General features: G+C 26.9%; 5 non-coding genes across 5 annotated transcripts; 1 reads left to right on the top strand and 4 right to left on the bottom strand.

The window, feature by feature from the left end:
* Window positions 1-2,860: 2,860 nt before the first annotated feature.
* Window positions 2,861-2,932, bottom strand: Trnaf-gaa (transfer RNA phenylalanine (anticodon GAA)). The gene has a single exon. It is a non-coding gene; the product is annotated as a tRNA-Phe (tRNA).
* Window positions 2,933-3,949: 1,017 nt separating this feature from the next.
* Window positions 3,950-4,021, bottom strand: Trnae-uuc (transfer RNA glutamic acid (anticodon UUC)). Its single transcript has one exon. It is a non-coding gene; the product is annotated as a tRNA-Glu (tRNA).
* Window positions 4,022-5,234: 1,213 nt separating this feature from the next.
* Trnaf-gaa (transfer RNA phenylalanine (anticodon GAA)) lies at window positions 5,235-5,307 on the bottom strand. The gene has a single exon. It is a non-coding gene; the product is annotated as a tRNA-Phe (tRNA).
* A 5,611-nt stretch (window positions 5,308-10,918) lies between these two features.
* Trnal-uaa (transfer RNA leucine (anticodon UAA)) lies at window positions 10,919-11,001 on the top strand. The gene has a single exon. It is a non-coding gene; the product is annotated as a tRNA-Leu (tRNA).
* An 11,270-nt stretch (window positions 11,002-22,271) lies between these two features.
* On the bottom strand, window positions 22,272-22,353 carry Trnas-cga (transfer RNA serine (anticodon CGA)). Its single transcript has one exon. It is a non-coding gene; the product is annotated as a tRNA-Ser (tRNA).
* Window positions 22,354-25,602: the final 3,249 nt, after the last annotated feature.

Here is a 25,602-nt window from a genome sequence, read left to right as displayed (position 1 = left end):
TTCTGATTGCTTAACTAGTCAAAAAAAAAAAACGTAAACAAGGTTTTGATTTATTTTCAAAAAATAAGTGTTAAAAAATAAAACTGAAACCAATTGCTTTAGTGTATGCAACTTTAGTAATATTGTAATAGTAGTGCTACAATGGTTAACTCAAAGGTTACAAAAAGTGTTGTAATATCAGTAATTTATATTAACTTACAAGAATAATTTAAAAAGTATTTTCTACTGTTGCAACTTTAGGTTCAATAACTACGTCAGAAAGTTTGAATAGTTACGTCACAAAGAAGAAAAAGGAGGTACAGGGACAGAAAAACGTACTTTAACACACTGGATCGCGACGAAATTTAAAGAAATCATTACCTCACGTCAGAAAAAGTGTTATGACTTACAAAAACCCGCAGATATCAAAAATGTGGCGTGACGTTTGGAATAAAAAGGAAGAATCTCTCAGTATTTGTTTTGTTAAGTCTATTGAAAATATAAGTGAGAACACAAAACCGTTGCCACCCCTGAATTGCGGTGATCATGTCGTGATACTAAATCAAACAGGTAACTTTCCTAGCAAGTAGGGGAATAGTGGAGTGGTGGTGGAAGTGAAGGACTGCCATCAGTGTGTTGTCAAGGTTGATGGATCAGGTCGCTTAACTGTTCAAAATCGTAAGTTTCTAAGAAGATTTACCCCTCCTGTTTGCAAATCTCTAAGTAATATCCCTTATCTGCGAAAAGCAAACATACCACTGTAAAAGTTTGTCTTTTCTGTTAGGTTGAGAAAAAGATTTCAATAAAAGTTTTAATATTCTGTGTTTTTATAGAAAAAAGATTCTTTTTGAATAAGCATTGTGTAATTTCCCTCTGTACTAATGGTTTTCTTCAAAATTGATGTTGAACTGGAATTTCTCGGATTTGCTTTAATCTATAATTTCTTGACTTATATTTTCTACAGAAAAGCAAACAGACCGCCAAAGTTTACTGCGAACAACAATGTGTCCGGGATGAGTGTGTGAAATTATCGGATCATTTGCAGCGTTTCCTTGTAAGACTTTACGATGCTTTTCAAGAGTTTCGTGACACCGATGATGCTAATATTCATTTATTGTAAAGTTGGAATGTTCACTGTAAATTAATGTTTTATGGTCTAATAAATGAGTTTCAGTCCAATGGTGACTACCTAAAGTTTGTAGTTGACTTTGCAGCAGACTAGTCTAACAGCCATCTATTCAAAGTGATCTTGGATGAGGACGTAGAGATTGACTTTCAAAAATTCGAGCTGTTAATTGGTATCGAGTATTTGGAAATTAAGTGTAGCAGTATCTCGTCAGTGTTTAATGCTATCAGTAATGCACCTTCTACTTTGTTTAAAGTCGAAAATATGATAAACATGTTTATCAGCAAATTAAGTGAAGTTTCAAGATGGTTAGATGAATGACGTGTGGTTTCGTTCTTAAAAGCTGAAAAGTTCAAATCGGTGAAGCAATTAAGTTTTTGAATGCTTGTATTCAGCAACTGAGTTAAGAAAAGTAAAGATTAAGCTTCAAATTTTTTGTTAAAGTTTGTTTGTTTAAGTTGTAGTTTGTTTTAACAAATTATTTACTAGTGAACTAAGTTAATCGCAAATTTTGAAATGATTTTTGTCTTTCTGAGTTTGATTTCGTTGAATTTTAGACCTGAAAAATGTTTTTAAGTTGTAACAAATTGTTTTAAAAATTTTTTTGTTTCACTAGGTAAATTTATCGTTTTATCTCCTTAGTAGATAAAATCTGGGGGGAGATGTAGAAGTATTTACCTAGTTTTAGTTATGTTTTATATTACAGACTTTATCATTCTTTTAACTAGTTTGTGAATAAACTCAACAAAGAAAGATATATTTATTTAGTAAGTAGAAGAAAATGATCAATTTCTATAACAAACAATGCATAGGAAAACATAAATAGCTTATAAAAATTGCAATTGTAAACTTAATTTATTTTCTAAAAAAATATTTATCAACTAGTATGACAGAAATTTGAACCCTTGACCGTTGGATAAAATGTCCTAAGCTTTACCGACTGAGCTAGCCAGGCTCATGTCAATATTGAAATTGTAGAATTTATAAATAAAACCGTCATACATTGTGACGTAACTATTCAAACTTTCTGACGTAGTTATTGAACCTAAAGTTGCAACAGTAGAAAATACTTTTTAAATTATTCTTGTAAGTTAATATAAATTACTGATATTACAACACTTTTTGTAACCTTTGAGTTAACCATTGTAGCACTACTATTACAATATTACTAAAGTTGCATACACTAAAGCAATTGGTTTCAGTTTTATTTTTTAACACTTATTTTTTGAAAATAAATCAAAACCTTGTTTACGTATTTTTTTTTTGACTAGTTAAGCAATCAGAAAGGTCTTTTGTTTTATTTTTGTAATAACTTAATTATCTTTAAAAGTTTTAGATAACTTCGGAGTACATACTATAACATACTCGGAGTATTAAAAGCATAACATAAAAGTTTAAATACTAGAAGAAATGAATAGTTAATCGAAAAAAAATATTTAATATGTTAAAATACAAACACTTTAAAAGATCTTAATATTACAGTCTAGAGGCTATTCTGTAAGCCTAGTGCAAATGTTGTACGGCTGTTGATTAATATATTACTAATTTATAGTCGTATAGACACACCGCCTAACTGTTCAACATCAAGCAAAGTTTTCTTGCGTAAAGCATAAATTGTTAATTATCAACCAAAACTGTTAAGCATCAAGCAAAATTATTCAACATCATAAAAAATATTAAGAATGAAGCAAAACTATTAGTCATCAAGCTTAATTATTCGACATCAAAAAATCTATTTTGTTTTATTTGAGGAGGAGGGGACACTCGGATTTGAACCAAGGGTCTATCGATCTTCAGTCGATTGCTCTTCCACTGAGCTATATCCCCTCGCATCCATATAAATACAGAACAAATTATAAACAGTTTGTCAGCGTTGCCTAAAGCAAAACTGTTAACAACTGATTGAATTCGACTTATTTTTTTGTAGCTGAATAATCCTTTTGCAATAGTTTTTAAACCTTTACGACAAACTCTTACTAAAACACTTTAAAACTTTTTCCTTTCACTAAAAAATCAATATTTAACAAAAAAAAGTTAACTTTTATTTAGTTTCAGTTATTTAAACACTATAATTGAAATAATTTTTCGAATTTTTTTATTTTACAACTATGAATGAATAACATTTTAAAAGGTAGTAACGTTAATGTAGTTTACAATACTAAATAAAAACAATCACTCTTTTGTATACGTTTTAGGTTTATTGAATTATAATTTAACTTTATAACAACTTAAACATCTAAAGTATCGAACATAACACTTCTTTAGCACTATATATTTTTTTCAAGAATGCTTACTTACTAATTAGTTTAATTAAGTTTATTTTATGATGTATATATGTAAAACTTAAATAGATTTTTTTTAAAGAACCTTTTTTATTTAAAATGTGATTAAAGCTAACGTTTAATCCAACTTATTAATTTCTTAATTTATTTAATTTCATAAGACGTAACGTTATAAGGCGTTAAATCCTGGAGATCCTGATAAGCTAAGCTTATCGGAATGTATATCACAGATGTTCTTGTGCTAAAACTTTATTTCAACTAACGGCGTTTCACTGCTCTCAAATAAATTTAAGAACAGATCTACGGAGTCTCAATAAGCTCTAAGAAATATTTCTTAGAGCTTATTGAGACTCCGTAGATCTGTTCTTAAATTTATTTGAGAGCAGTGAAACGCCGTTAGTTGAAATAAAGTTTTAGCACAAGAACATCTGTGATTTATTTAATTTCATGTATTTTAAGTACAAAAAGTTACATAAAGGTGTTCATAGATTTGTGTAGTTTATAAACGAAATTTGTTACACAACTTAAAAACTAACTTCTAATTTTCTATTCAAATAAAAAGTTCCTACACCGGGAATCGAACCCGGGCCGCCTGGGTGAAAGCCAGGAATCCTAACCACTAGACCATGTAGGACTACGGTGAAGAGAAATACTTTGCATTTATATATGTATACGTAAGCGTTATGACATGTCAATTAAAGCACGTTTATGTAACTTAAACTTCTGTGAGCTTTATTACTTGAAACTTTTGTGCTATATCTTTATATTTCAAACTATTTGTATGTTAAGTTTTAAAAATTTTTAAGTACTCATAACAATCAAAATGTTCTTTTTTATAAACAGTAAGTTATTTATTATATGTTGTTAACTTAACTTAGTTTAGTTTTGTAAATTATTGAAACATAAACTTATAAAAAGTTTTGACAAAATTTTTCGTTTAAAAAAATTAAAAAAATCATTCCTAACAATATATGTATACATATATGTTTTAAAGTCTTACTAAAGCGCATTGCAGTTTATTTGTATAAATACTTATACACTTTACTTTATACTTTTCAAGAAAATAAATGTTAAGTCCCTCTTACTTTTAATAAAATAATTACAACCTTTCTGTTTATAAACTGAGTGATTATTCGAAAAGATTATCATAAAGCTTTTTTTTTATCTGTTCAAACTACATTTAGAAAAAGTTTTATAATATTTAAGCTTTTTCTACTTTTAAAGTCGCTTAAACATTTTAAATTCTAACTCAACAACTTTTAAATTTTATTTCAGTCTCTTAAAACTTACAGTTAATGGTGAACATATTTCAAACTTAGTAAAACTTAACTTGATAAAATAAACAAATGTAATTTACAAATAACTAAAACTTACTTAAGTAACTTATGCTATAAAAAATTATTTTTGTTATTTTTTGCCTATATTCTTGCCACACACATTAGCGCCAGACAGTATTATTGTTTTCTTGTTACTCTTATGTTGTTCAGTTGCTTCTTTAGTGAGTTTATTTGATTGCTTTTCTTAGAATAAACTTTGTTAGCACAGTTTTTACTTGTATTATATATATTTAGCAGTACATAGTAACTAATCACTCTGATACTTATACATACTTAGTTTTTAAGATAGTTGTTACTAAGGTGTTCTGGACTCTAACTTAAATAAGATATATAGTATTAAAAAGTTTACAACTCCTTATATTTAGCATTTAATTTATATTTAATTAGTAAAAGTAATTGAAAAATATATACGTTAAAAAACAAAACAACTATGTTAAATAAATCACTATATAAAGTAAAGTGATTTTAACATGAACAAAAGATAAGTACATTTAAAGTAGGTAAAAGGCATGCCTCGACCCGGGATTGAACCAGGGACCTTCAGATCTTCAGTCTGACGCTCTCCCGACTGAGCTATCGAGGCTTGTGGACAAAATATTTTGTAACGTTTATATTTATTATTTTCAATTTATTAACATAGTCAATACTGAATTATTAGCCTACGTAAAAACATTCACAATATCAACTTTTATACATAAGTGCTTTAAATAAATTTTTTTATCCAAAGATTAATATTTTAATTCTTGCAATTTATAAAACATTAATTTATTTTAATTTTATTACACAGTTAAAATTTTTAATAATAACTTAACTCATCGAAACTAATTAGCTCGTCAAACTTTATGTTTTATTATCAGTAAAATAGTTTTACATTTAAAAAATTCATAATGAACTCATTAAATATACTTAATTTAATGGTTTCAACTTCTATTGTTGATCAAACATATTATTTTGATAAAATTTTAAGCTTTTCAACTTGAATTAAAGTTTTTACTGTTGTTGATATGGCTTCTGAAAGTTTTGCTTTTATCTTTAAAGAGTTAGGTTTAGCAGTAGCTTCATGTTCTTTATTAGTAACTGGATAAGTAGTACTCGAAGTTTTTAAATCTAAAGCATCTATTTTGTCTGTCTTACAACTTATACTTTTCAAAAATTTAGCTATGCTGTATTAATTTTTACTTTTCAAACTGTTTGAATTACTACTTGCTATTGAAACTTTTAAACTGTCTGTATTTCTATTTATTGTTGTAGTATTCAAATTGTTTGTATAACTGTTTGTTGTTGCGCTTTTCAAAATTTTTATAGTACTTTTTTGTTTTGTAGTTTTTAAAGTGTTTGCATTTTTAAATGCTTTTGTCGTTCTCAAAATATTTGCATTACTATTTCTTGTTGTTATTTTCAAACTGATTGTATTGCTATTTGTTGTTGTAGTTTTAAACTATTTTCAGTACTGTTTGCTTTTGTTTTCATAACGTTTCTTGTAATGTCTGTTGCTCTTTGAGGTGAGACTATCTTAGGAAATTCAGTAGCATTTTGTTTAAACTTACTTGCAACTGAACTTTGATTTAGTTTTTATGTCATCAAAAGTAGCAGTATCAGAAGTTTTAAGTCATATTTAGTATCTGTAATGTCATCATTACCTACATCTCTTTATGTTGCAGTTATTACATCACAAGTAGTACTTATACTCACTACAAGATATAGTAGTTATTAGGTCATCGAAAAGAGCAGTTTCAGAAGTGGTTATGTCATCAAAAAACAATAACTTTGGACGATTTGATAGAGTAGTTGTTACTTCATCAAAAGTGTCAGTACTAATAGTAACGTCATCACAATCAGTGTCAGAAATTTTTAGACGACTCGTAGGTTCAATTACTTCACCATCTTTAAAAACAGATGTTGTTACACCATCGGTTGTAATTACGTCATAAAGGTTACTTGTTACGTCATCGTCACAATCGTCACATTTGTCATCACTCAAAATGACGTCATCACCGCTAGCTGAACCTTCATCTCCATTTCGCACATTTGAAGTTGTGACGTCCTTGCTTATGCCATCTTGCAAAGTGAATTTTAAAGTCGTGATTTCAGCAGTTTTGTTTTCCAAGCAGTCAGCTTTACAGTCCCAATTAATTCCACTTTGTCACGGCAACAAACACCTACACTCATAGTAAAAGTGAGACCATTTACAGTCGTGGTATTTAACATTGTCGTATACATAGAGTGCAAATTTTGTTTGTATCTTTAGAGCATTCTGTAAATTAACTAGTATGAAGCAATTATAATCTGTAAGTTAGGGTATTATTAGGCTTTTTAAATTACTCAAAATTAAACTGTTTATAACTGTTTCATATGTTAATAAGCAATAATCTACATGTAGGTCAGCTGACAATCAGGGGTCGGCAAACTGCGGCCCGCGGGCCAATTGCGGCTTTTGAAGGGTAAATCTGCGGCCCGCGAGCACGTTTTTTTTTTGAATGGAATGCGGCCCGCGAAAGAAATTTTTGTGTACCGCGAGCATGTTAATGTGGCCCGCTGAGAAACAATATGTTTTAAGATAAATTTTTACTGGTAAATTGGTTTGGTTGTATTTTTTTTAAGTTCATGTATAAAATTTTTAAATATTAAAAAGACTTTACTGTATTAGCTTAAAAATGTGAAAAAAACAGATTAGCTTTCTAACAGGGTATTTTGTCATTTTCATAATAGCTTTCTTCTTACAACAGCAAGTAATTATTTGAAAAAAGAGTGTAAAGAGTGCTTAGATTTAGTAAGTCAGTTATATAATAGCTACTTAGTAAATAAACCATATGCAAATGTTTTTCATTTTGCACAAAAGTAATGCACAGTAATTAAATAAAATAGCATTTATTTACAGTTTAGGTATTCATTTTAAATGTACTTTATACCTAAGTTTCTTTTATAGATGTATTATTACTACATATTATATTTAAGTGTACACAAATACATTTAGTATAACATAATAATAAGAAATAAGGTTTATTTGATTTTGGTTTTCACAAGTTTCGATTTTTAAGTAGTTTTTTTCACTTAAATTTAATTCCAATGCACACAAGTGTACAAAGATGCTCACATTTTAAACCACTTTTTATTTACTGCTTAAGTTAGATTAAGTTTAGTTTATGCATAATTTTTTACCATTATTGTATCTACATGTAATTTCTAAGTTTGTTCAGAAACATTAAAAAATGTATATGACATAAATTAAAATAGTTTTTGTTACGTACACATTTTTATTTTTCAAACAATGTTTTTAGGTAAATTAAATTAATTGTTATGCATTGCATACTAATATAAACAATTGCTGATTTTTGAAACTACCAATTTTGTACAAGCTAGATTCAAGATGGTAAATTTATTAAGTTTGTACATTGTGAATCAAATAAGTTCAAATTCAATTTTATAAATAACTAAACATTGCTACAAACTCAGACTATGACCATTTGAAGACTTTAAATATCAGGCCAATTTAGTCTTTTTTTAGTTATTTACTTGAATTGCTTTTTGTATACGAAAATATCAGGCTAGTTTTTTGTTACTAAGGCTATCTTTTTTCTTTAAAGAGTGGCAAATTAAATTTATGATGTATGTTTTGGTCAAAACACAGTGTTGGTTTGAATTATAAAATATGTTAAATTTTAAATCTTGCAGCTGATAAAATTCAAAATACTGTTTATACTACTGTATATAAGTGTGAATAATTAGTGTTGCCAAAAAACTTGAGTCCCGGTAAAGCTTGGAATCTGAAAATTTATACTTGAATAATCTGAAAAAAGTTTTAAATTGAGAATTTTTGAAAAACCTGGATTTGAAAAACAATTTCTACATGTAAAGTAATGAAATTTTGATTTGAAACTACAGTTTACCATATAAATATTTTTATTGAAAACCACATTTAAAGTAGCTTAAGAGCATCTTTTTAAAATTGGTATTATGTTTAAAAGATTTTTTTTTACCTTTAGTTTAATTTTATACTAAAAACAGAAGAAAAAAATTGTACTTTCACTAATTTTATGTTGGTACATTGCATCTTTGCTTTTAAAATCTATTTACCTATTGCTGTGCTTTGCATTGGAACTAAACCTAGAAATTCTTCTAAAATTTCAAAATTAGTAAAAACAATTCAAATAAAAACTCTTAGATAACAGTATATGTTTTATCAGTGCTCTCATCTTAACAGATTGATTAAAGTCCTAGATTGATTTATGCTACTTTATAATCTTCAGGCATTTCTTAAACACGACTTTTGTTGTCAGTAAAGAAATTAACAAAAATCTTATACTACCGTCAACATAAAATCTTTAAGAAAATTAAATTATAAACGGTATCTTCTTTTTAGTAATTAGTTTTGTTACTTTATAACTTGCCTTAACTTTTTCTTCAATCAGTCAGTAGGTACTGAAGATAATCATGTGCTTTGTTGGAACTGACTTAAGCGATTTGTTTTTGTTTTTTTCGTTTCTTACAATAACTCCTAAATAACGTTTTTCAATGCTTATAGCTCGTCTTATATTTCACATTTACTCTTTTCAAATGCAATATTTTTATTACAGATAAAGAATTGCTATAATTCTTAATAAAAAGTTATATGTTCTTCTTCATTAAAGGCTTAATAAGCTTTTATACTTTTGTTAAAAGTGTTTAATAAACCGTAATTGTCCATTGAAACTGACTTAAAATACTCTTTTTTGATTTATATTTAATTTACTGTTAGTAAACTTCTTTATTTCATTATTTTGTGAACTTTCTTTTAAACAGGGTTGCCAAACAAGCAGGCTAGTTTAAAAGTTTTGAGAGTACAGACTAGGTTAAACCTGTTTAAGACATTTTTTTAAGACTCAGGTGTGTGTGAAACTTTTATTTTAAACACTTTGAATTCTCAGAATATTTTTACAACCTTAATGTAGTTTACTAATTGTATTTTTCTTTCTTGTCTTCTTACATCTTGTGTACTTTTTTATTATGATGATTAATCAATTAGGTATTTAAGCATGATTAACACTAAGTTTTATGCTTTTTCAGCTTTTAATTAACTTGGCTGGTACAATTTAGACATTTTGCTGTTAAAGTGGCAACCATGTAAAATACTAATTAATTACTAATAAGGTATTTTACTAAAGTATTTGAGAGTTCATCATGTTAAAAATTTATTTTAGATTTTTACATAACAAGTAGGTATTAGATTTATTTAGTTAATTAATTACTGAATTTTTTAAAGAGTGTAAACTATTTTAGACGCAAATTATTATTTTTTTAAATAAATATTTTTAGAAACATGAAAAAAGGGTTAATAGGGAAAAGATGTTATCAAACTATTAGTAATAATTTGTACTAAAAATTTACTTTAATAAAAACAAAAAGGTGTCTAGTTTGGGCTATCTTCAATATATCTTAAAGTTCTAACTAATTTTTTAAAATGTGCTACTTATAAGTATAAGTAAATTAAAGATTGATAAGTTATTTACTTAAACTTGAGAACACTTCTATAAACATGATTATAAGTAAGATAAATATTTTAAGTTTTTTAAGTTTAAGTTGGTTACATAAGACACTTAAAATGTAAAAAGGTTACTTTTTAAGTTAAAGAGTATTGCTAAGTTTCCAATTTTAGCGTATAGTAATCAAACGTTAATTTCAACATTGGACGTCAATCGTTTAAAATCACTATTAAACGTAAACTCTATTTTTAATGTAAAGTATACTTTGAACAGTAAACTAGTTTTGTGTTATTTTATCACCAATCACATATAAACTAAAACTTACTTGCAACTTTATTTTGTTATACAAATTGCTATGATCACATATAAATTAAAATTTATTTTTAACATTGTACATACGTTCAAATGGTTTTATTTAATTGTAAGAAAAACTTTTTATTGGCTCTCCAAATATTTTTTTTTAAGTTGATGTGACTTTTGTTTTATTTTTAATTGCAAAGAAAATAATTTAGTTTTTCGAATATTGAAAAACTAAGCATTCATGTTTTAATTAAAGTTTTGAAAAAGTAAACAAATTAGTCAGTGATTAATATTTACTTATTAAGAATTCATTATAAAGCTAGTACAGTTTACCAAAAAAATTGCTAGTTTCATCAATTTAAATCTACTTGTTATAATTCAAAAAAGCTACGTATAATGTAGTATATAATTTAAATACTCAGTTTATCTTCGACTACTGGGTTGGCCGAGTGGTTAAGGCGTTGGACTTAAGTTCCAATGGACGATTGTCCGCGTGGGTTCGAACCCCACATCCAGTATTTTTTACGTGTAGTATTATTATTTTTCTTTTTATAACTGTAAGTTTTGAACTAAAAAAAGATTTGGCTTAAAAGCCTTATAAATATTATTTATTTACCTTAAGTGTTTACAATTTACTTTATAAGTTCATAGTTTTAGAAGCTTGTAGTTTTTATGTTTACTTGAGAAAGTTTTTAAGTTTTTATCCTATTTTACGCATCATAACGTGTTTTATGCTATTAACTTACTATAAAGACGTTTCTAAAAGTAAACTAAAAAAGTTTAAGCTCGTTTTCTTTTGACTGTTACCTTAAGTTATAGTAATGATTTTAATTAACATTTTTAAAATTAAAACACCATATTTAGAGGGTTGAATACGTATGAAAGTTTAAAAAAAAAAACTTTTTTAATCATAGATAATTTTTATAGTATATTTAGTTTATAATGCATGGAATAACTTGATTGATTTTACAAAAAACTAAGCGTAGTAATACATAATTAAACTAAATGTAGTTTAAACAATAGATAAGTTTCAAAAATAAATAGAGTATAAATAAAATATATTTTGCTAATTGAATCTACGGTTTTCTACATTTGTTGATAAATAGTTTTATTACATCTTGCTCTAGTTATTTGTTATTTAACCTACATTGGGCCGACAGGCTACAAAGTTTTACTTATATGAACGCGATAGTTGGATACCACATAACCGACTGCGTGGCCTAATGGATAAGGCGTCTGACTCCTATTCAGAAGATTACGGGTTCGTGTCCCGGCGTGGACTTCTTATCACAACTGCATTCGTTCTTATCATTAGAGGTAATTCGTTGGCTTGGAAATAACCTAATTGTAAAATTCAACCGAATAAATTGTTTCCTTATATTTTTTTTTGAAAAATAACTTCAACTCAAAATTTAAATTTAGTAATGTTTCACCTGTTTGAACTAAATCAAACGAGATCATCACTCGATAAAAACTGTAATTTTTTTTCAATATAAACAAGTAAGAAGACATTAGGCTAAACTTTATTTAAAACTTGCGTTTATGTGTAAGAAAACAAAAACAAAATAAAACTTATAGCTTAAAGCTATCAACTTTGGAAAATTAATATATCGCCAGGTTAGTTTATGTTAAGGTTAGAAAAATGTAAGCTACTTAATAATAATATAATTTTAAAACATAAACAAAAAATATACTTACAATTAGCATGCTTATAAGATTCGTGAACAACAAGAAAAAACAACTCTTGTAACTAAAACACTAGGTTAATTACTGCTTTTAGTGTTTAAAATTCAATTATTGTATTGTGACGTAATTATAACTTAGGCATATAAAATCTTATAGCTCTATTAATTAGAAATTTTGAAATTAGTTACTTTTGTTGGTTTTAATATTTGCTTGTACAAGTTGAAATAGTGGGGAACAGGTCAAAATTACACGAAGACAAAATTGCACGAGGGCACAAAACTGCACGAAGATACTTTTGCACCAAGGGTCAGTTTTGGACGTAGGGTCATTTTTGCACGAGAGTAAAATAAAGCAAAAGAAAACTATAAGATAAATTAACATAATACCAAAAAAAAATTTTATGCATAAAGTAATACTTATTTTATATATATAAGTATATAATTTAAAATATATATTATATTATAAATTATAAATATAATATATTATAAATTATATATTTGTAAGTATATAAGTACTTATACATTAATGTGTTGTAATAGCAAATATTAAAATAAAAAAACAACTAATAAAAGTTGTTATAAAAATAAAAAACTAATAAAACAAAAAAAATTAAGTAAAATAAAATAATAAAAAATTAAAAAAAGTCATTTTAATACAAAAAAAAAAATTCAACCCGTGCAAAAATTTCTTCTTGCAAAAGTGACCCTTCGTTCAAAAGTGTCTTTTTGCAAGTTTATTACGTGCAATTTTATCCTCTCGTGCAAAAGTTTCTTCGTGCAAAAGTATTTTCGTGCAATTTTGTGCCCTCGTGCAATTTTGTACGCTCGTGCAAACTTTAATGCTACACTAAATAGAAAATAGTGATGTATTTATCAAATTTTCTTAAGGTTAGAAATAAATCATTTAAATCAAAACATGAACGTATTAACTCGTTCCCTTTATTTAAAGAAGTTCTCCCGTCAGCATTCGCTATATTCATCTTCTCATCATTACTCATGCAACAATACGACAACTTGCAATTATAAATAAAAACTAACTTTAAAGGTGATTGAATTAAAAAATATTAACGCGTTCTTACTCGCAGTATGTCTGTGATGTTCCTATTAAAAATAATTGTTTGAAGCATAGTTTATCAGAACTTAGTCTTGAAACATATTTTAAAATTTTTGATTTGTTTGAACTCAGTATAAGCCAAGTTTATCAGCACTGAAAGCTTAATTAAATATTTCAAAGTTTAAACACTTTATCAACTGAAAAATTATTTAAAAAAAACATGAAAAAACATTTTTAAATCCTTTTAACAAAACAAAACATAAAATTAAGAAAAAAAAAAGTTTGTTCTCACGTAATGAAAACAAATAAGATAAATTATTACAACAAAATTGAGCGAAATATAGTATAAAACATTAATACCTGACTAATAAATGCTAGTTGTAATGAAATACTTTTATGATCAATAAAGTATTATACTCGACTAAGGTTTATGTTTAAAGTTTTTTGAATAAAATTTATTGACAGCCAGTGGTAAACCAAAACTTAAAGAACAATTTTTCAAATGAATATCAATTATTTCTATAAAATTTTGATAAACTTTATTCTGTTGCTTTTGTAAAAACGTAGTACTGTAAGTATATAAAATGTTACTGATTTTAATTGTTTTAAATAACCACAAAACACACGTATATTAAGAAAAACTTGAAGAAATTACGTTTTATAGTTGCAAAGTTTGAAAAGTGTTTATTACGTTTCTTTCTTTAAGTATTTGTTGATATTAAATCATTGTTAATAAAATACATACCGATATAATCCATGAAATTAATTTTATATGCTCGAGTTGTAAATTACTTTCACAAGCGTCGATGGTGTAACGGTTAGCATCAGTGCTTTCTAGTCACTCCATAACAACTTCCGGTTGATTCACCATTTACCAATAAAACTTTGGAAAAATACAAAAACTATTTTCTATTCTCTAAAATTTTAGAACATTTAGACTACAACAACTGATAGTGATAGAGGACCTGAAGGCTCATTATATAAACTAAGTATTACCATAAAAAGCCAACCTTGCTAATACATTCTAAATAGGACCTCTTTGTGATATTTACCTAAGTACTGTTCAATAAGTTTTACAATTTATTACACATTACAATATAAACAAATTAAACACACACTACAAAGAATACATAACATAATAGTCGATTAAATAATACTCAGCTTAAATAAGAGTTAACAGGTGGCTTTGGCTCACCATTCTACCAAAAGCAACGTTTATTCAAAGTTATCATATTTAAGCATTGAGAAATTGGGAACCGTTCAGTTCCAACCCGCGCATAATTCCCACCCGATCAATTTCAACCCAAATCAAATCCCTTCCGATCATTTCCCACCCGCACAACTCCCACCTGAATCAAATCCCACCCGATCAAATCCAACTTGAATCAAATCCCACCCGAATCAAATCCAACCCGATCATTTCCCACCCGATCATTTCTCACCCGAATCAAATCCCATCCGATCAAATCCAACCCAAATCTAATCCCACCCGAAACAAATCCCACACGATCATTTCCCACCCGCACAATTCCCACCCGAATCAAATCCCACTCGAATCAAATCCCACCCAATCAAATCCCACCCAAATCAAATCCCACCGGATCAATTCCTACCCAAATCAATTCCCACCCGATCATTTCCCAAACGAATCAATTCCCACCCGAATCAACTCCCATCCACATAATTCCTACCCGGTCAATTCCCACTATATTATTAAACCCGATTATATTTATTCTTGTACGAATTAAAAATTTTAATACGTTTGGAACTCACATTAAAATTTTATTTTTTGTATTTTTTAAAATCGTTTGAAATATGAAAATAGTAAGGTAAAAACGATTTTTTTATTTAAGCTAAAATTTTTATTGTTGCTTATTTTATCATGTTTTTAGTTTAATGTCATTTTTGTTTGTTGATAACTACGATAATTAAATAATTACGACTTGCGAGCAACAAAAAGTTGGTCTGTTACTTGTAAAATGCTATCATTGTTACTAAAGTTTAATCTAGATCAGGTTTGAATAATAATTAAGTTTTTAGTATCGGTACCATTTTCTATCATGCTAACTAATTTAAGTCCAATTAGTTTTTTTTTGTACGAGTTGAAACAATTGACATTGACACTTAATTATATTTTAGTTTTTGTAACTACTTAAAACAACAAAATAATATAGTACTGTACAACATAGTTTTTTTCAATAAGAACTTTGAAATTTTAAAATTATTTTAATGCTTATTATATTAAACTCTAGACCTAAACTACTTTTGTTCGTTTATGACTAGATTTTTTTAAGTAATTACGGCCGGCAAGGAAAATTGGCCTATCTTTTGTAAATTTATCTTCATTAAGAATGTAGTATGATAATTAACCAAAGATTTATAATTACAAATTTTATTAACCAATTTCAGAAATAAAAGAGTTTAATTACGAACAAAATCTAAAGCTGACACAGATACTACAATATTTAAGTTATTGGCTTAAATGCCTTATATATAAATTGATTCAACTAAATCAATCCCACTAAAGAACTTAGAACTTTTTTTTAACGTTGAGTTCTACATTTTTAAAATAACTAAAATATCAACATTATTGAAAATGGAGAGATGAAAAATTGAATATATAATAATAACCAGACAAATTATCAATAAACTTTGTAAACAAAAGAATTTCTGAACGAACAAAAACTTATACAGATACTAATAAGTTGAAGTTGTGGGCTTAAATGCCTCTTATAAAAATGGATACTTAATCATGGCATTAATAATCAAATATTTTTTTTACAAAGTTTTACATTTTTAATACAACTGAAATTCAACATTAAAAAAAAAGAAAATTTTTTGGGTTAGATTTGATCGGGTGGGAATTAATCGGGTTGGATTTGATTCGGGTGGGATTTGATCGGGTTGGAATTGATTCGGGTTGGATTTGATCGGGTGGGAAATGGTCGGGTGGGATTTGATTCCGGTGGGAAATGATTGGGTGGGATTTGATTTGGGTGGTAATTGATCTGGGTGGAAATTGATCGGGTGGGAATTGATCGGGTGGGATTTGATTCTGGTGGGAATTGATCGGGTTGGAATTGATTCGAGTGTGATTTGATTCGGGCGGGATTTGATCGGGTTGGAGTCGTGTGGGTGGGAATTGAACGCGTGTTGGAAATGTTAGTATACCGAGAAATTAATCTTTTTTTTTGCAATCTCTTCTCTTATACAATTAAGAAAGCAGTGAAGCATGCATTACTGCTACACTCCCTTAACCTGTTTTTTTTTAAAGTTAAAATATGTTTCTTAGATTTTAAAATTAAAACATAATTTATGAAATTTAGTTCATATTAGGTTCTTTCCCCCTCTTAAAAAAACTAAAAAAATTATTTCACTGGTTAAGTTATTTTTATATTGCTATTTAAAACAATAAAATCTTTATAGAAAGTATCAAAAGACTTGAAAAAATACTAATATATACATAACATAAGTGCACATGCAAAGTTATAAGTGAATTATATATTAAAACTTTTTACAACAACTAAAACACTTAATATGTTTGTGTTAGTTCAAATTTTTATAAAGTCAGTCTACTGAAGTACACTTCTTTTCCTATCATCTTGTCGAAAAACTAACGTCTAATGTCCATACAACTTTTGTGTTTGGTACAAATAGGAAGGTAGTTGTCGCCGACTGAATGAGTCCGAACATCCGCTAAGTCAGACGATGACCTTTAGTAAAAGTTGAAGTTAGTGATGAATCAATTCATCTAATTACATCGAACTTGATGATCTTCATCAAACTTACGGCTGTGACGTCATAATAGGCTGACATGAACTAGATTGTTCGTTGTAGTTGTCCATTGATATTTTAAGATGTATTTAGTTTTATATTTTTAAAATAAATGTTATATTTAGTCACTAAAGATTAAAAGACATTTTAAATGCTTTAACTTTTAAAAGTTTTCAATAATTAAAACAAGTGTTTTACTAATAACATTAAAAAAGAAACTTTGCTTTCGTAAAGTAACTTTTAATAAGTGTAATGTTTCGGAAACAATTAAATTGTAATAATATTATCACAAAACTATTAAGTTTTTAAATAAACCCCAAATGAAAGAAATAATTTAAATTCGTAAACAAATAGAGGAAGGAGATGTTTTGAAATATGTTTAAAATAATCAATTACTCCTTTTCGCTACACAATTTAAAAACAAATGGCTTGAAAAAGCTTTAAGGAAATAACAATCACATTTCGTAAATAAATAACAATTTTGTTTTTAAAACAATTGTTAAAATTAACTATGAGAGTTACTCCTATAAACATTTTTAAAATATTTATCAAATATCTGCATCGATAAAAATTATTTTAATTTCTAAGATAATATTTTAAAATCATCTTAAAATAGCCAAAACGAAATTAAGTGTTACTTTTAAGTGAATGAAAATAACGTCATAAGAAATGTGCAAAACTTAACTACCTTTACACAAGTACATTAAGTTTCAGTGAAAAATCAGCTGTAAATGTTTATTTGCTAAAACATACATTTGTTTAAAGACTACTTAAGTAGCTTTTTTTTAACAAAATAAACTTTTTATTTCAATCTTCACAATAACACACTGACGTTTAGTAGCTAGTTTTAAAAACTTTAACAATTACGAGTTATTTTAATGTGAAAACAAATTGAACAGTTTTTCAACAAATATTTTTCTACTTTCCTGATTAAAATGCTTTTTTTTCGAAGCAATAAAAAGTCCTTAAATGATTTGCTAGTACATTAGCTGCTTCCTTAGACTATTCATTTATTCTTAACCTCTAGTATAGAGTATTTGCTAAAAATTTTAAGAAATATCACTTTCTTTTCGACTAAACTTAGTTTTTTAAATCGAAAGTTTGCGGTATCATTACACATAGCAACTTATTCGCAACATAAATTTAAAGAATTACTTGCTCATAACTTATAAGAAAGTTTTTTGCTGTCTGCAGTTGTTTAAAATAATCTTTTTCATAAGATAGATTTTCATTTTGTTACACAAAGGTAAATATAACAATGGCTACAGATTCAGTATATCCACGATATAAACATTTGTAGCTTACTTTGAGCAAAATGCGAAACATTAGTTAGAAGCTTTTTGTAGATGTTGAGAATAAAAGTCAACAAGAATCCTATTCATCGGGCTCATTTTTTGCTGCTAAATGTTTTCGTGGTTTAAAAAGTTCCTCCCTATACTTTTATAAAAAAACAATTGCAATGTGCATTTATTGCGCACGGTTGACGACTTTTTCGTGTGTTGGCGTCTTAGATAAACTGCATTTTTTGTTTAAAATTGTGCACTTTGGCACTTGAAAAAAATATAAAGAAGGTAAATCAGGGTTTCCCAAAGTGGGCGATATCGCCCCCCTGGGGGCGATTTTAGTAAGTCGGGGGGCGATAATTAGTAAGGGGGCGAAAGGGTGGGCGATAACTAGTAAGGGGGCGAAAAGGGGGCAATTTTAAAATTTTGGGCAATTAAAAAATTTTTACTTTTTATCTTGGTTTTTTACTAGTTTTAGCTAGCTTACAAATATTTGACCCTGAGGTAAAACTTAAACAAAAAAGTTATTTTGTTTATGTAAAATATAGAAAAAAAAACAATTGCTTATGATTCCTACTTTCAAGTAAATTACATATTTTCATTCATATATTTTTTTACTTAAAAATTACATAAATCATAGACGATCGGAATCCATCTCGACATTTTATAACCTGACATATATGTTATTTGTGATCATAAATGGTTTATAAAAATCTATGGTGTCTATTATTAAGTATCACCTCATGATATTTCCAATTGTTTTTTGAAAATTTACTAAGTTAGACTAAGAAATAAAACTATACAGGGTTGCCAATTTACCTAGAAACCTGGAAAAACCTGGAGTTTGACAATTTAGGCAAAAAAACCTGGAAAAATCTGGAATGTTTAACAATTTTGAATTATTAAAAAGTAAAATTTCGATTTGTCACAATAAAGCTATCAAATAGATAAAAATATGAATCCCTTTGAGGCAGATCTTTTTGAAGTAAACGACTTACAGGAAACGTTCTCAGACTTACAAACTGACCTTGAACTTAAAGTAAATTTTTCCAAAGAACGATCTAAAGCTTTTAGACTCAACAAAAACTAAGACAAAAGCTTCCAATAATTTAAGAGAAATTTAGATTTTTCTTTATAGCTTTTCCTTCTAGCTATGGTATTAAAAAAACTTTCAGTTCAGTTATTAACATTTTGAGCAAAAGATCTAATCTAGATATTTGTAAAGGAGGTGACTTAAAGCTTTACTTTACTGATTTAGAATCAGATTAGAAAAACTTGCAAGAATTCATTACTTCATCCTTCGCATTATATTTGAATTCAGTAGCAGACCTTATTTTATGAAAGATTTTTATTTATTTGATCTTTTAAAATACTTCTTGTTTAACCTGGTTTGTATTGTATTTAAGTAGTCATTTTATATTAAAAATTCTTTTAAGTTATTTATTCTATAACAGGTTTGCATAATGCCTTATAAATATTAATTACGGTAGACTTTCTCTTGAGTTCGCACTTTTTACCTAAAAAAAGTGCAAATTTATATTTTCTTAAGTTTAAAATAAAAAAAGTCTATTACTAACTAAGTATCAATAAAACAAAAAAAAATATTTTATAGCTCATATAGATCTATTTTTTAAAGGAATGTTTGTTTTATGTTTTAGTGGACTTCATGTTTATTCATAACATTATTGCATATAACATATTGAAATTTGTCATTTTGTAAAAATAAATGATAATGCATTTTTGAGTTTAAACTTTTTGATTTTTTTCAAAGTGCGAACTTAAGCGGAAGTCTACTGAAACTATTAGATGGTTTATGTTTTAAAAATGTTAATAGTTTTTTTTTGACCTGGTTAATTTTGTAGTTTATATTTGTCGTTTTACATTATACTAAAAGTTTTTAAAGCATAGTGATTAAAATATTTGTTTAAAAAATATTTATTTAATCTTGTTTAATCTGTTTATTCAATAAATAAAAAAATCTTGATAACCATTAAAATTTTTATGTCAAAAAAGATTTTTTTGGTTTTAAAAGAGTATAGATTTAAGGTCTTTATTTGAGATGACTTAAAATTTTTCATCAAAAAGATTTTTAAACTCATTTTTATTTTCTAACTTGATTTATTATTGTTAAGAAATTTATATATTGAGGATTTTCAAACTATTAATACAACTGTTTTTTATTTTATCTTAATTGAAAGTATCTTAGCAATTAGAATGTGTTGTTTATTTTAATATTTCAACACTAGCTTTTAGTTTTTACTATTTTTCTCTGATAAGTTATTATAGGCTAATAGCTAGAAAAAAAAATAAACACAATTAAATAAGCCATCAAAAAGACTGCTACAGTTACAAAATAAAATTTTAACCTAATTAACAGTTTTTTTTAAAATTGATTACTATCTGTTCACAGAATTAGCTGTAAAACATTTGATTTTTTTTGAGTTTAAATTAAGATAAAAAAATTTGTTAGAATTAAGGTTTAGTTTCCTTAAGGTTATTCCAAGTCAAATACTATTTCATGGTATTCTACTACGCAACATATATTTTAAAATGTTTAAAATTAAAATTTTAACTTTATAGCTAACTTACTTATAATATATCTTCGCATTGAAATTTATAATTTTACTGCATTAACTGAAGCTGTTGATGAAACTACTTTTCATGTGAGATAATCAATCAGTCGGTCAAACTTCCTCAAACTAGATCAGAAATTATGTTTTAATATTTATTTCATTATGTGTAAAATAAACTGTTCATTCTTTTATAGTTTTTTAATCTCTGGTATAGTAATTTTAGAATATGCCTATTTATAAAAAAAAATTAAGTATTTTGTGCGGCTTAAATAAGTTACTTAGTATTAACTACTAAATGTCCAAAATTCGTTATATGAGAGATTATTACAATGCCAGGTTTAAGTAAAGATTTTAGATGGGTAACGTACGGTTCGGATTCAGTCAAATTTCGACCCGCTAATTAACTTGAAAACTACTTTCTGAAAAATAAATAAAATTAGTTTTTTGATACTTAATATTTTGAAATACGCTTTCAACTTGGGTATCAGTTCACAATAGTATTTCTTAGATCACAATAATACTAAACATTTTATTACAATTTCCCTCCAGTTTTTTTATTTTCTTATAAGTTATTTTTTTAAATTATGCAGCCCGCAATCTTATTTTTTAACGAGTTGAAACTAGAAAAGACTTTTTAGTAAATATGAATTGCTGACTACAAAAGTTGTCCACTACTAACCTAAAAGTTTTATTAGTTTTGAAACAATTCATATTTGAAAAGGGTTGATTACAAGTTACTAAAGGATTTTTAATAATTAAGTATTTTTATATACTTTACTGGGCTTATAAGAAAATAACTGTAGACGATTTTCTAAAGTCGTGTAAACTACTTTAAACATAGCCCAAAAGTGCGTGCATAAGAAGTACCGGACTGAATTAGATTTCAAACACAACTTTTTTGGCTTAAAATTTTGTGCTCAAGAGAAAAACTACTTTGTAAAATCGTGGGGGCGTTTTTTTTCAAATTTCTGAAAAGGGGGCGATTTAGTAAATAAGTTTGGGAAACCCTGAGGTAAATGATAATAACCACGAAAACAAGAAAAAATTAAGTATTTCTTAATCTTGAATAAACAACACTTTGGTTACGCAGTTTTTGTATACCTTTAACACATTAAATAATTTTAAAGCCGATTTTTTTAATAAACACTAAGTAGTTTTTACAAAGAAGATATTTAAGAGAAAAAGTCAAATTTTGTAGAAATAATTTTTTGTAGGTCGTCGTGACTTTTAAAACTTTATTTAAAAGATTTCTGAATTTTTTTTAGACTGAAGTTTGTACATAAGTTAAGTGAAAAGTCATCCCACTTTAAAATACTAAAATGAAAAATGAAAAAAATCTCTACATCTTCTATTAATTAAAAAGGTGACTTCTGTATTTATATAAATTATAAACTACAGCAATTCCAGAACAAAATAATTCGCTGCGAGCAGGATTTAAATCTGCGCGGGCAATGTCCATTAGATTTCGAGTCCAACGCCTTAACCACTCGGCCATCGCAGCTCCCGTTGGAATTATACTTTTCTAGTTTATATAGTTTAGTAGTTGTCAACACAAAACAAATCATATTAAGAAACTAAGTAAATAAGTTTTTTTAAGTATATATAGTTTATAGTTACAAAAGACTAAACTTTTCAAAAATTTGCTATTTAAATGTTATTTAGTTATGTTATAGTTTTGTTATTTAGTTCTTATATCCAACAATAACTACTAATAAATTTATATCAATACTAATTTACTCGTAATTATATTCAACAAAATATATTCTTCGTAAGTAGATGAAAAATGATTAATTTAAAAAATAAACAATGCATAGGCAAACATAACTATTTTTTTTAAATTGAGATGATAAAATCAAATCATTTTCTAAAAAATAGTTCATAAAGGAGCCTGACAGGGGACTTGAACCCCAGACCGTTGGATTAAAAGTCCAAGCTCTACCGACAGAGCTAGCCAGGCTCACGTTGACATGGAAATTATAGTGTTTATAATTAAAATCGTTATAAATTGTGACGTAGTAATTCAAACTCTGTGACGTAGTTATTGAAACTAATGTTGCAAAATAGAAAATACATTTCAAATTTTTTTTTTAGTATTTAGGCTGTAACAAATTAATGGTAATACAAAATTGTTAGTAATCTTTGAATTAGGAATTGTAGTAATACTACTGCTATTACTTTTTATTAATAGTACTATTACTAATTATCTTTATATTTTAATTTATATAAGTTATGTTTAGTTCTGGTAGAATTTACTTATTATAAATTATTTAAAAATTGTACAATAGGTTATTTATCTGTTCAAGTGTGAAACTATTTCTGCTGTTCAAAAAAGAAAAATAACACTTTTAGCAGAAAATACTTTCCAGTTTTATTTAAATGTTTAATTCAAAGAAATCATTAAGTAAGTTCAAATAAAAATATTTCACACGGAAATCAATAATATAGTGAAAAAAAAAACATTATTTTAAGTACCAAAACAAAATAAAGTTTCATTGCGAAATTATGTTCTACCGAGACTTGAACTCGGATCACAGAATTCAGAATTCTGATAACTAACCATTACACCATAGGATCGCACGTTAATATTATATTTTTTGTGAATCTATAGCTACAAATACTATCAAACTTTTAGATAAAACACGACTTGTTTAAGTTTGTTTTACACTTAATTAAAGGGAATAAAAAATATAGCTTTAACTACAATTATACACGAATTTATAAAATAAGGCATGTAAAACTATTGATTTAAGGATTTGGGATTACTTTTTTAATTATACTTACAGGTTAGTTTAAAAAGTTTAGTTTTTGTAAAGAAAAAAAAACATCTTCGGAGGGCCACTTTAGCACAGCGACAAAATAACACGGTGGTTAATAAGGGAGAGAACGATTTGTTGTGAAACTTCAATCTTCATTGGTATGGACAACGATCTTATTTTTCTAGAAAATTTTTCGGTTTTCTGTCTTCTAACCGGTTTTGTAGAAATAGCAACAATCACATTGATTAACTTTAAAAACAAAGACCGTAGGATTTTTTGATTGTGACTTCATAAAATAAAGTGAAACACGTAATGTTTATACCTTCTATTGTCCATCGTCGTACTTATAAACAACATACTCATTTTTAAGCAGTAGCAAGGTGTTAGATGTGCTTAATAAACGAAAAATAGTTGTTTGTATCAAACAACGTTCACAAAAATGCAAAAGCAGCAACTTTTTTAACAAAATACGACTGCCAAAATTAAAGGGAATTTATTTTTGATTTCTTTCGAATGGAAAAACTTAAATACAGTTTAGTACTAGAACTTGAAACGAGTAATAAAAATTAGAAAATGACTTGCCATTTTACGACTAGAAAGATACAAACTCATATAAACATGTTTTTTAAACTTCAGCAATATTCTGATTTAAAAAATACAATCTACATTTTGGATCAATAATTCAGCACATCAATTCAATAAACTAGTAGATGTAAATACAGAGGAAAGTTTGTTTTATAAACTAAAACTCAGACGTTAGCGAAAACAACTTTTCTGCTGTTGTAATTCTAAATTCTAATGCGGTTTTTATTTTACGTTTTTATGCTTAAAAAAATTAATACTTGCGCTCTTTTGGCGACTTAATAGGTTGCAATTTTGAACTAAAATACTGCATTCCCTGACGACCTACGTTAGTAGCAACATCTTCAAAAAATTATTATGCACTTGACTTAAAATATCGAAATTTTGTGCCTCTATGCGACTTATGTTAGTTGCAACATATATTGTGCACTTACAAGTATAAACATAATGCTCTTTCGCAAATAAAATTGTGCACCTAAGCACCAAAAATGCATAGATAAAAGTATAAGTACAAATAACCGCAAATAAATTAGTTTTTTAGCAAAACATTCCCTACATCAAGCATCTCTTTAAATAAAACTCAATAAACCACTAATACACACTTGTAATACAATTGTAGACTTGCTTAAACAAAATACAATGTTTCTCACTTTTATATAAGTAAAACTTCGCAAAATAAAACATTATTGCAATTGACATTGTCAAGATTTTAAACTCGTTAAAAAGTTGATTAGTAATTATTTAAATTATTTTCTCGCTCCGTATTTTAACGGATTAGGCGTCTGATTCCTATTAGAATATTCCTAAAGCTCAGGCAACTCGTGGTCTCTAATGTCTCAATACAGATATTGGAGACCACGGGTTGCCCATGATAATTAGGTAAATAGAGCATCGCTTTCACCAATTACTTCCAATTGCCCCATACTTTCAAAATGTTGTCTATTTTATATCAAAAAAATTTTTTTTTCATCAGAAAGAAATTAACTCCTAATTAATAAACAATATTGTTTTAAGATTTTAGAAATTTTTTTTTAGAAATCCTAGAAAATGTATTTATTTTTACAAAAAACTCCGTTTTTTATTCGCAAGATTATAAATAGAAAATTAAATATTATTTTCATAACCGAGTTAAGACAAAACCGAGTTTTTTAAAACTTTGTAATAAAACTCAAGAATATAAAGTAGCAGAAAAGGTTGACTAGCAAATTAAAATCTGCTTTTACTGTATTATTATGAAATTTACTTACTGATTTTGTATTAAATATAAATGCTATTTAATTCCTAATATGCAATAAAATACTATTTTATCTGTCATACTCTAAGTTTAACTTTTTATATTTTAGACTAAAAAGTTTTGTAAAAATAAAAAAGACTTATATTATTAACTTTAATAGAATGGCTGCAGCTTTAAT

The sequence above is a fragment of the Thalia democratica genome, chromosome 2, assembly GCF_965202585.1.
Source record: "Thalia democratica chromosome 2, ktThaDemo2.hap1.1, whole genome shotgun sequence".
NCBI lineage: Eukaryota > Metazoa > Chordata > Thaliacea > Salpida > Salpidae > Thalia > Thalia democratica.
This window is presented reverse-complemented; position numbering and strand designations above follow the sequence as displayed.